General features: G+C 43.6%; 1 protein-coding gene across 5 annotated transcripts in view; it reads right to left on the minus strand.

Moving 5' to 3' along the window:
- Positions 1-13,300, minus strand: part of MYO6 (myosin VI) — a 363,126-nt gene that overhangs the window by 73,401 nt on the left and 276,425 nt on the right. The window lies entirely within an intron of this gene.

A 13,300-nucleotide genomic window follows, 5' to 3' on the forward strand; every position in this document is an offset into this window, starting at 1 on the left:
CTTCTCATAACTCTGTTTATGGCTGTAAGACAACTAGCTGCAGCAGGAGCCTCCCCACAGCTCCATCTGAAATAGTAGGTGAAGAACATTCACGGACAACCATTTGCTAAGAGCCTCCACTTCAGTCATTTGGAATGTGAAAATTAATTTTTCAAGCAGTCCCGTAAGAGTGTCAAGATTGCTGAGCAATTGCCTGAGTTCATATAGATGCCCAGAGGTGATTAAACTGGTAAAGACCACTGGGTCATATTTTTAGATAGCACTAATGCTAGTAACTTGTTTTGCTGATACACTACCATCACTTTGGTTCCTTTGCCTTTTGTATAGGGCAGTAAGCGTTAATACTTATTCTTGGAATGGGATGCAGGGTAGAAGAGCATATACGGTAAGAGACAGGCCTACAGGATAGTTGCCACCTCCACGGGAGGCTTTTGGTGATTACCAATCTGTGATTATGTAACCCATTAAAATTAGACCTCCAATGTGACCAACACACAACTATTTTTTATTTAACAATGGTGGTTGATGGTAATGGAGTGCTTGTTATAAATATTTTTCCACACGGGCACATTGATACATAGACACAGCTCATGTCATTTCGAGCATTGAGTGTACCATCAAAATAGTGTGACACCTGGTATAGAGATTTACCCAGCGAACAGCAGAAAGGAAGAGATAACCTGTGTCTAGGGAAGAGGAAGGAGCCTACCGCTAGACCCTGGCTTCCCTCACCGCCCTAGATTGGTTCCGCACATATGTGCTGAGCAGGATAGCTGGACATTCAGTAGACTGACCCTCATCTGAGCCCTAGATAGGGAGCGGATCCGATGAGCTCTTTGTCAACCCAGGGAAAATAACAAACAACTTATTTTCAAGAAGATACAGGGAGGGGGGACTGCAAAATGCAAAGAAGTTACTCCAGATGATTGCAGTAGGTAGTTAGAGCTATTACCAACACAGACCAGAAGGAGATGAGGGAATTTAAGGACACAAACAAAAGTGCTGATTAAAACAGCTGAATGGGTGAGGAACTCCGCAGGATCCTAAAAGGAAAAGGATGAACCCCAAGGAGATGAGATACATAAGATACCATATACACCAAGCAGGAGTAATAGAAGGTCAGGAAGCAGTTTGTGCAGCCAAACGCTGTGACCTTCTATAGCCGAACACCACAGGACTGTCTGTCACCCGTGACAGATAGGTCTAAATGAACATCGTTGATCTCGGCACTGGGACAGAATTGCAACTGAATATTAATTACAGGCATTTACACATCTCGAGCTGAACCAAAGCTGTTAAGCTTTCCATTCAGTCTCAGCAATCCATTTAAAAAAAAACACCAATTTGCAAAATTGACTTTATCTGTGCAGAAAATTTGTGTGGAAATGTCTTATTTCAGTTATTAGTGAATAACATGGTTTTCACCAGTGTATCAAATGACTGATTTACAATTTCTAGATCTAACAATACTTTTAATATGGTAAACATTACACAAGCTCATAGGAATCATGGCAAGCACTGACAGCCTGGAGATTGTAATGGACAATGCCAGCAGCTCAGCATTTTTACATGAGTTGAATGGTTCCAGCTGTCAGGGAAGAGCACTAATGTGCTTCCTATTCCTGCATATCAATACACACATAATACACTTTGGCTGCACAGGCCTAAGCCACTCTAATCATATTTAGTAGTTGGCGAAGGTATTAGTGACTGCTGACTGCAGGGGTACAAGACAATTTTAGCACAGAAATGCAGTTGACAAGTAGAAAATCTCCCGGGCAGCGAATATTCACTTCGGAATAATGAAAATGCTGCATATTGGTAAGCTTGGGAGTCACATTTATACTCCACCAGTCGAGAGACATCCTGCCCGGCATCTTTAATGTCTATCCTATATCTGTGCAACTATTGGGGATGCATAGATTGCAGGCACACAATGGTGGAATTTGTTATATGAAACCCCAATCTGTGCAATGTATATATACACACACATATGCATGCACGTTATACCTCTGATACATTTGCACACCCAGATCTCTGTGAAAATGTGTTCCATGTATGTGGCTCATGATTTACTATATGACACTGGACAATGAAGATTTTGCTTTAAAAACACTTTTAGGTGTATGTAATTTGAGCTGTTGATCACAAAAATCATCTTGAAATTTTCCGGATTTTTTTAAGTTTTATTTTTTTGGTTTTTTTTTTAAATCTTCTGTTTGAATTAATTTTTTTTCATATCATCAGGCTGTTCGTGTATTGTCCAAAATACAGTAGTGGAACCTTGGATTATGAGCATAATTTGTGTCGGGAGTGTGCTCTTAAACCAAGTTACTCTTATATCAAAGCGAATTTTCCCATAGGAAATAATTGAAACGTAGACAATTCGTTCCACAGCCCAAAAATATTTACAGTATTTATACAAACTTGTTACAGTAATACAAACTAATGTACTGTATTCATATAAAATGATTGCAGTACACTGATACAAAATACTGTACAGTAAAAAACATGTAAAACAAATTAAACTGCCCTTTAGCTTACAATAGAATTGTTGGTGTGCGGGAGGTACAGTATAGGCAATGTGCTGCACTGGTTATCAATAATAAAGTACAATACTGTATCCACAAATGCAAATTGATAGAAATGCTATATAGTATATAATGTACTGTACAATGGTAAACTGTATATAGTATACAGTACATATGTACAGAAAGTTACCTTCAGAGCGGGTCAGAGTGTGGTTAAAGGACAGAACCAGAAGTGTGCACAGTATGTGCTCTTATTGCAAAGCATTGCTCTTAAACCAAGTTACAAATTTTTGAAAAGCTTTGCTTGTCTTGCAAAACGCTCTCAAACCAAGTTATTCTTAATCCAAGGTTCCACTGTATATGTGCTAGCATGTAATTTAAAGGCCACCAAAGGCATACATTCCTTGCAGTTCGTTGAAGTTGCAAAACTTCAGTGGAATTGTTACAGATTAGGCACATTTAGACACCTGCAGAGGCTGTAAAATCTGCTTGCAATGATTCTGCAAGTTATTTCAAATCTAAGCGGCTATAAACTACAGTACGATCTGATATAGTTAAAATGTCTCGTCAGTGTCGGAACAGTTGTAATACCTCCTGTTACATTTGTGGAGAGTACATGCTTAAAGGGGTTATCCGGCTTCTTTTGACTTTTTTTCATTATTACACTATTGGGCTACATTGGGGCAGGTAAGTAGATAGTGACCACTTACCTGCCCCGCTGTCAGCCCCTCTCCCCCGGCTCAGAGTGGTCATGTGACCGCTCCTGCCGCGATTTTGCTGCTTCCGGTCATTTCATGTCAACATGGGCAGTGACATGTAGCTACTGTGACATGTAGCTGCAGTACACATCGGGTTAATTAACCCGATGTGTACTGTAGCTAGGAGAGCAAGGAGCCAGCGCTCAGTGTGCGCGGCTCCCTGCTCTCTGCACATGTAGCTGCAGGTTAGATTAGATGAGATAATTACCTGCTGTGACGATCTCCTGCCTCCTGACGTCACCGCGGTCACTGCCTTCTCTGCCCGTCTCGCGGGCGGCCCGAGACTGTCACTAGCAGTGACGTCACGGGCTCTCGCGATACTGCGTAGAACGCGGCGGGCATAGAAGTCAGTGACAGCGCCTGCTATTTTTAGGCTGGGGAGTGTCCAATAACGGTGGACCTCCCTAGTCTGAGAATACCAGACCACAGCTGTCCGCTTTACCTTGGCTGGTGATGCAATTTGGGGGGGACCCCACGTTTTTTGTTTTAAATAATTTATTTAATTTTAAATAGCGTGGGGTGCCCTCTGTTTTGGATTACCAGCCAAGGTGAAGCTGCCAGCTGTGGTCTGCAGGCTGCAGCCGTCTGCTTTACCCTAGCTGGCTACAAAAGATAGGGGGGACCTCACGTCGTTTTTTTTTAATTATTTATTTATTTATTGGCTAAATACAAGGCTAAGAACCCTTTAGTGCCACATGAAAGGCACTAAAGGGTGCCAGCTTAGACTATGCGGGGGGGTAGGACATTATATTGGTCTTTCTCATCTATTATCTATCCCTCTATCTATCCCTTGATTCATTCATCCATCCCTCTATTTATCCCTCTAGCTATCTGTCTCTATCTACCCCTCTATCTATCTAGCTGCTTCCCTTTTTTTGCAGTATGAAAAAAATAGGAAGGTACGCAGATGACACACGGACCATATACAGAACGGAACGGATGCCACACAGTTGCATCCGTGAAAAAACATGACCATTTTTTTGCAGACCGCAAAAGCGGGCCAGTCCTGTGAATGTAGCCTAATCAAGAGGCTTATGAGGGTGATGTATTTAATTACAAAAAACTGTTTTTTCTTGGTGTATGTGTTTATTTACTGTCACTTACAGATTACTAAGGGGGGGGGGTGTCTCATAGACCCTGACGATTAATATCTGGCTTAGAGGCAGCTGTGGGCTGTGATTAACTTCATATTAGCCTGATTGCCACCGCCCCAGAGCAACCAGGAAGAGCCAGGTAAAGTGCTGGGATTGTCACATCTAATGGATGTGACAATCCTGAGTGGCTGCAGGCTGCTATTTTTAGGCACGGGGCGGCTCAATCAATAGGGGTCTCCCCAGCCTGACAATACCAGCCCCCAGCTTTTGTTTATCATGCCTGGGTACCAAAATTCAGGGGAACTGAATTTCGTTTATTTTTAAATTATTTTTGTAAATCAAGAAAAAAGCCGCATGCAGTTCCTCTTATTTGGATACACAGCCAAGATAAGCACACGGCTGGGGGCTGCATACTTTAGCCATATGCTTTTTCTGTTCTTGGTGTCATAATATGGGAGAAAAACACAGTGAAAAATTTTATGCGTTTTATACCACAATAATGATCCGCAGAGTTGAATTGCTTTCCCGCTCATCAACCGTCTTGGCGCCTGTGATTGGTTGTAGGCAGATGCCGTCACATACGCTAAGGGTGCGTCTGACTGCAACCAATCACAGGAGACAGGACAGCCGGAGGACGGGGAAAGCAGTGCATATGAATGAGCAGTAATTAGCAGCCCAGCAAGTGAAGGAGAAGCCACGGGAGCAGTGTACAGCTGCAACGGAGCCTCGGTCAGTATGAAGCGCTTTCTTCTTTTTTTTTTTTACGTTACTATTAATTTTTAATTTCACAAGTGCCTGATCCTGATCACACATCCGGAATCCAGGTCCTGGTGCTGCCCAACAATAGCCTCTGATACTCTGAAAAGAGGGCTGTTTACCCCTACACTGACTGATAGAATGAGTTTTTTCAGTAGCTACTCTGAAAAGATGACGCAAAGTTTCGTGAACCTCCATTTTCAACAACCCACAAAGTACAGTTTCATCAACACAGTATGATAGCCCCGACACAACCCACCACATTTTATAATGGCTCACACACAGTATAATGCGCTTCACATAGACATCCAAATACTATAATGTCCCCCTCATACAGCCCAGCAAACTATATTGTGGCCCCTACACAGATCAAAACAGTATAATGGCTGCCCCACCTAATGATTAAAAAAATTACTCATCTCTCCCCATTCTCCCGCTGCTCCAATCTTCGCAGCAGGTGTCCTGAATGTTCGGCACTGGTCTGCAGAGGGTGCGTTGAAGTGACATCATTGTGCCCTCTGCACTGAGACATCAAAGCTCATAAGCACAGGGAGAATAATGGAGGAGGGAGCCGTCAGATCATTGCTTACAATTATATTGGCATTTATCGTTCAGTTGAACGTGCATTACAGGACGGAGGAGGGTCCAGTGCAGGCCCTGGAACTGGCCCCCTGACTCACAGATCCCTTAGTAGCAACGTGGTCTGCCGCCATGAGCGGTACACAACTGTATATATCTTTCAATTTTAAATAAAAATATATATATATATTCTAATATATAAAGCTGAGTGTGTGTGTGTGTGTGTGTGTGTGTGTGTGTGTGTGTGTGTGTGTGTGTGTGTGTCCGCTAAAGGAATCTGCACTATCTCATTTACAATAACGTTTTTTTGCACAGATGACCCATGTGACCCAGGGAACGTCGTAGACTACGGTTTCACAGGAAAATTTAACCCTGCGCTTTACAGTTACTCTCCAAAAAACATGACTCCATTAAAGTGAATGGAGCCTGGAACTACAGTTTATTAATCTCAGCTGTGATTGGTTACTATAGTAACAAAGGACAGTGTTAGTATAAGAGGTAATAAGATGTCAGTGGGGAGACGGATAGAGAGAGACAGACAGGGAAAGAAAAGAGACGGAAAGCTAGAGACAGACAGAGACAGACGGTGAACGAGACAGTGCGGAAATGAAAGCCACCTCACAGACCTGCATCATGCTAGTAGTGACATAGGCATGCTGTGGTGTATGACAGCATGACCAAAATATCATGGAGCCCAAGGAAAAAATAGTGGTCAAGATTTTTCACAAAAATCTGCAGTAACTATATTTTATTGTAGATGATGATGATGATTATTATTATCGCACTATTTCTTGCTTGCTGCTACACAGTGTAGATATGTGAATCCTCACATCACATGCAGCAGACACAGTTGTCGACAGTCAGAATGAATGGTCATGTGACCACTCGTATGCAATCTGCACACTCCACATTCGGAGCCCAATGTGTCAATTCATATAGTGACACATAGAGGGATAAGCCTGGAGAATCTATGTGTATATATATATATATATATATATATATATATATATATGTATGCATATAACTATATGACACAAACCACGCACACACACACACACATGTACCATACATACATGGCGTATATATCTACTATAGACTCACATTGGGTGCTATATATAGTCTGCCTTAGGCTCGTTTCACACGTCAGTGAAAAACAGTGACGTTTTTCACTGGCGTGTAAAACACGCACATGTCCCTCCGTGTGCCGTGATTCACGGCACACGTGGGTTGTCTAAGTGCAATCTGGGCTGCGTTCTCCGTGGCCCGTGATTGCACTTAGTAATCAACTCACCTGTGCGCGCTCCCGCTCTCCATGGTGCTGATCGCTCCCGCGGTGCAGCATCCGGCCAGCGCTGACCCCCGCAGCAGCTGCTTCCGGGTCGGCTGTGTCATGCATCATGAATATGCGTGACAGTAATGAGCCGGCTCAGAAGCAGCAAGCTGCATGGGCTGCAGAGGACATTGCTGGACGCCGGGTGAGTTAAAATGTTTTTTATTTTAAAAGCACGTTTTTTTCTGGCACGTGTTTCACGGACCACACCACTGCGTGGTCCGTGGGACATCAGTGATGCCAGAAAAAATGGACATGTCTCCGTGCAGCAATCACGCACACGCGGGTACGCCGCACGGAGACACGTGCAGTGAAAAATCACTGACGTGTGAGCAGACCCATTCATTATAATGGGTCTGCGTATGTCAGTGATTCTGGTATGTTTAAAAAAAAGCACAAACGTACCAGAATCACTGACGTGTGAAAGGGGCCTTACACAGTATTCATTTATCTATAAGGGGTGAGGAACATGTAACAACTCTTTCTGTTACCATTGTGGATGGGATGTGAGCTGATTGCTGTGTCACAGATGAGAGAAGCTGGATCTCTGCTCTGTCACATGCTGAGAGGTCAGGTGCTGGGCAGAATACTGACAGCCATTGAATGTGCAGAGGGAGGGCAGGGGGCGTTCCTGTACACTGAGGCCGGGCAGGGGGCGTTTCTGGACACTGAGGCCGGGCAGGGGGCGTTTCTGGACACTGAGGCCGGGCAGGGGGCGTTCCTGTACACTGAGGCCGGGCAGGGGGCGTTCCTGTACACTGAGGCCGGGCAGGGGGCGTTTCTGGACACTGAGGCCGGGCAGGGGGCGTTTCTGGACACTGAGGCTGGGTGGTGCCAGCTCTGACTGAGGTTTGGCAACCAAGAATACAGGAAATTGTCATGTTTGTTGGAGCTGAATGTAAACAAGGTGCTGCAGAGAATAAAGGGTGAATTCAAGAGGAACAAAAGTTAGAAAACTAAAAATAACAATGTAGGGGTGATTTATATGACAATACAGCACAGATTAGCTTACAATTTTTTTTGGAGTGTATGTCGGATAACTCCTTTAAGCATCAAAGAACCACCATGATAGCTTTCAACATCAAAGCCTATGAGCAGTACCTTGGATGCAAGGTTGGTGATCAAGACAAATCATGAACTCCTCAGAACTGTTGTGCAAGATGTGCTGTTGATCTTAGAGGTTGGCTGTTAATGCCGATCGCTGTCCAAATGATATGGTGGGAACAAAAGGATCATGTGACCAACTGTCACATCTGTCTAACCAAAGTCTGTGGTTTTTCTGTTAGGATAAGAAAATCATTGAATGTCCCAATCTGCCTTCAGTTATGAGAGCAGTGCCACACAATGATACTCTTCCAGTACTAAAGCCATTAGAGACATGAAGTCTAAGTAAGGAGGCAACCGATAAAGATGCTGCCATGCATGGGTCAGAGATGGGGAATGACACCGATTCAGACTTTGAGCCAAGTATGTCTGGTGAGCCTCATCTTATAACACTGCCAAATGTGAATGACTTGGTCCAGGACTTACATTTATTAAACGTAAATACAGAGTTGATCGCTTGCATTTGACTGGTTTGCATTCGTGGTCACCTTGTACAAAAGTTTCTGTCTTTCAAAGCCATAAAGATGACTTTACACAATTTTTTTAATAGGTTGACAACCTGTGCTTCTGCACAAACATTGATGGGTTGTTGTTTGCAGCTTTGGGTTCTGAGCATGAGTCGAAACAGTGGTGTTGCTTTAGTGTCTCATCAGTGTTAAGACTCTAGGCCTTCTTCTTACACAGTGGTAATGTTCAACCTTCAATACCTGTTGGCTATGGTGCACACATGAAAGAAACATATGAGGACAAGGAAGGAACTGTTGTTGAAACATATTAAGTACAGCAACTACAACTGGAACATCTGTGGAGAATTAAAAGAAGTGGCACTGCTGTTTGGATTGCAGCTTTGATATACCGTGTACTGGTGTTTCATTTGGGAATGGGACAGCCGTGCTAAGCAGTCACATTATAGTAGAAGGAAGTGGTCATTCTGTAACCAGTTGACTCCCGAGCAGAAAAATGTTGCACAGAAAGCACTTGTGGACCCAGCAAAAATATTTCTGCCGCCACTTCACATAAAACTTAAAGCTGATGAAACTATTTGGATGCACAGATTTCAGGCGTACAATGGCCCTGCAGCGCCTAGACGACTCTGTTCCACATATTAGTGATGTGTGACCCATAAGACACCCTAAAAAAAAGTTGTCTGGTGAAAACAAGTTATTACCCATTCATAAAATAGATATTAAAGATGGTGGGCAGGGTGTCTCTAAGGCCTAAGACACACGGCATGAAAATCGGAGCGAATGGAATGCGATAAAACATCACATTCCACTTGGACCAATATTAGCCTATGTGTCAGCACCCATGAGCAATTATTTTCTCAGCCCTAATCAGACCGAGAAAACAATCACATCATGCTGCGGGTGCAATGCGATCCTAGTTTCTCTCGCTCCTATTCAATCCTATGGGGCGAGAGAAAAATTGCACTGTGCTCAGAGCGAGAATGGCAATAGCCGGCAATAGAGGAGAGAGGGAGATAAATCCCTCCCTCTCCTCCACAGCCCTGGCCCTCCTCTCCTCAGCACTGCTCCTCCCCTCCTCAGTGCCGACCCGCCCCCCGCAGCTGTGGTCCGATCGCAAGATCAGACCTCAGTCGCAGTGACACTCGGCTCCCGCTGTGCTGCCAGCGTGAGCCGAGTGTCATGCGAGGATCGCAGTAGTCCCCGTGTGGCCCCAGCCTAAGTCCTACATTGCTGGAGTATAAATGTGACTAATAAGCTTACCAATATGCAGCATTTTCATTATTTTGACGTGAATACCATTTCAATGAAAGTTAAAAACCCCTTTACCTTTAACAAGCTTACTAATATTATTATGGAAAATCATATATGACATATGAAGACAAAAAACAGACTCAGCCCTGCCTGATCAATTACATGAAATAAAGGGATAAAAAGGCATTCCATGCTTTATAGAATCCTACGTAAAAAAAAAGCTAAATATTCTTTAGCGCTGGCTGCAAAAACTATAGTTTTCTACTTCCATGGCAACTAAAACTTGGCATAATTGTCACTTTTTTATATCTTAACCTTTTCAGATGTCTTAATCTGATTGAGAGACAATCAGATACTTGTAACTAGGCATGCACGCATCATATATTAAAAGAAAGTTTGTGTCTCAAGTACTGAGTACACAATTCTAGAAAATACATGTTTTAAAAATAAAAAATAATATATATATATATATATATATACACACATTGTTGTAGAATTTTTCATCATTTAAATACAGAATATCGAATTTGAGCATAAAATGGTTTCAATAAAATAAACAGGTCTGATTTGCTTTTATATACAGTCCCACGCTTCTCCATTAACATATGTGTATTTTAGTCAACAATTAGACTAAAGGTCGCTTTACACGCTATGACATCGCTAAAGCGATGTCGTTGGGGTCACGGAATTTGTGACGCACATCCGGCCGCGTTAGCGATGTCGTTGAGTGTGACACCTGTTAGCGATTTTGAATCGTTGCAAAAATGTTCAAAATCGCTAATCGGTGACATCCCCCCTAATCTCAATTATCGTTGCTGCTGCAGTTACGATGTTGTTCGTCGTTCCTGCGGCAGCACACCGCTATGTGTGACACTGAGGAATCTCACCTTACCTGCGGCCACCGGCAATGAGGAAGGAAGGAGGTGGGCGGGATGTTTGTCCCGCTCATCTCCGCCCCTACGCTTTGATTGGGCAGCCGCTTAGTGACGTCGCTGTGACGCCGAACGAACTGCCCCCTTAGAAAGGAGGAGGTTCGCTAGTCACAGCGACGTCGCTATGCAGGTAAGTAGTGTGACGGGTCCGCGTGATTTTGTGCGCCACGGGCAGCGATATGCCCGTGTCGCACAACAGATGGGGGCGGGTACGCACGCTAGCGATATCGGTAACGATATCGCAGCATGCAAAGCAGCTTTAAGTATTTACAAGGTTGAATTCACATATCAGTATTTTACATTTCAACTAAAAATCATAATTTTTTAACCAAGCTTCTAGACTCCAGGACATGTATGTGCATTTGTGGTGTGGGGGTCCACAGATATAGCCATTAGCTTATTAAGCATTCGGCCTTTAGAGGTCTATGTTAGAAATGTCAGTGATAGTGATGTAACTAGATTCTGATGGGCTCTGGTGCAAGATTTGGATCTGGGCTCCTCCACCACTTATGTTAGTCAGATGTATGGGTCCGTGTAGAGTTGCCCTCCTCCTGTACTAATGCCCCCCAACCTGGGCATCTTCCTGATATATATGTCCCCTACTCTGGTATTTATGTCCCAAATCCTGATGAATAGGTCTCTCACCCTAGTATATATGTCCCCATCCTGAACACATCTTGATAAATATGTCCCCATGATGGGCACATCCTGGTAAATATGTCCCAAATCTTTGTTTACATGTCCCTCATCCTGGTATATATCACTCAAATCCTGATGAATATGTCCCCCATCCCAGTATATATGTCCTAATACTTAACACATCCTGGTAAATATGTCCCCCATTCTGGTGTATATCTCCACATGATGGGCACATCCTGGTAAATATGTCCCCTATCCTGTGCCCCTATTCTGGTATATATGTTCCAGATTTTGGTATGCATGTCCCAAATATAGGTAAATATATATATGTCCCTCTTCCTGGTATATATGTCCCTATCCTGGTATATATATTCCCCATACTTGTATATATGTCTCCCATCCTGGTATATACTGTATGTATCCTATCTTTGCACCATCCAGGAATATATATCTCCTAGTATACATGTCCATACTTCAGGTATATATGTTCTCCGATCTGCCTCTGTATAAAAAATAAACATTCTACTTTCCTTCCCCAGCTTCCCCACCACACGACATCCTTTTCTACAGCCGGCGGAGGAGCTGGCAGCTGACATCAGCGTGTGCGTCATGGTGCACGACGTCACTGCCATGTCCCCCCAGTCATGACACGTCGACCTCAGCTGTTGGCATCTGAGTGGTGGGTAGCATGTATAGTGAAGCAGGGACCTGATGGGCCTGTGTGCTGCTATACACTTCAGCTGGACGTGAGTCATCAGGCGCACATCTAGATGAAGTAGGCGCTGGGTTTTGGTGGGCCCCTTCCACTCCTCGGCCGGGTCACAATCTCTGCGACCGCAATCGTTGCACCCCTGGTCAGTGATGTTAAGTGAATATGAGGGAATCTGAGAACATTCAAATTTGTTAGATTGACACATTACAGTAAGCAAGAAAATCAGTAGTACAAGCAGAAAAAGGAGAATTTTTGTAATATATCTTATGATAGACATCTGCTTCGTTCGCCTCCTGGATTGATTGGCAAAATTGTCAATTCAAGGGTAAAATCTGTCTTCAGTGAAATCAGATTTATCATTACTGGGATAGGAGAAGACAGTTACCACTACTAAGATTCTGTACAGATATGAGACGGGAGGAGGAGGGGAGCTCTGCTTTGAGCTTCTCCATACTGCTCCCCCTACTACTCTACATAGAAGATGACAATTGCTACTGATAAGATTCTCTCTCAGTAATGTAAAATTTTGTTGTCACTGAATACAGATTTTACCCATCAATTAAGAATCTTGATAATGAATGATCAGCCACAGCAGGGAAAGAAGATTTCTCTGATAAGACACTTATTATTTAATTAGGCCCCTTTCACACTGAGTTTTTATTTACGTTCAGTGGTCCTGTCGGGGCATCCGTTCGAACCGCCCCTCCCCCCCCCCGCAAAACGTGTTTCGGACGCATTCGGCGACAGGGCCATTGACTATAATGGAGCAGACTCCATTAGCGTGTGCTCTGTCTTGCACCATTTTTGCACAGAAACGTTTTCTGCAGACGGACACACGAACGTAGTCTACAACGTTCGGGTGTCTGTCTGCAGAAAATGTATATGTGCATAAATGGTACAAAATAGAGCACACGCTAACAGAGCCTGCTCCGTTATAGTCAATGGCCCTGTCGGCACATGCGTCCAAAACACGTTTTTCAGGGTGAGGGACGGATGCCCCGACCAGAACCACTGAACGTAAATAAAAACTCAGTGTGAAAGTAGCCTTAGTATGGTTGCATCTCTGTTTAAACAGGAAAAAACGTTATGTTTGGATACCTCTGTGACTCAGTGTTTATTACATAAGAATTGATAAACATGAGAAACA

Source organism: Anomaloglossus baeobatrachus, chromosome 3 (genome assembly GCF_048569485.1).
Source record: "Anomaloglossus baeobatrachus isolate aAnoBae1 chromosome 3, aAnoBae1.hap1, whole genome shotgun sequence".
Taxonomy (NCBI): Eukaryota; Metazoa; Chordata; class Amphibia; order Anura; family Aromobatidae; genus Anomaloglossus; species Anomaloglossus baeobatrachus.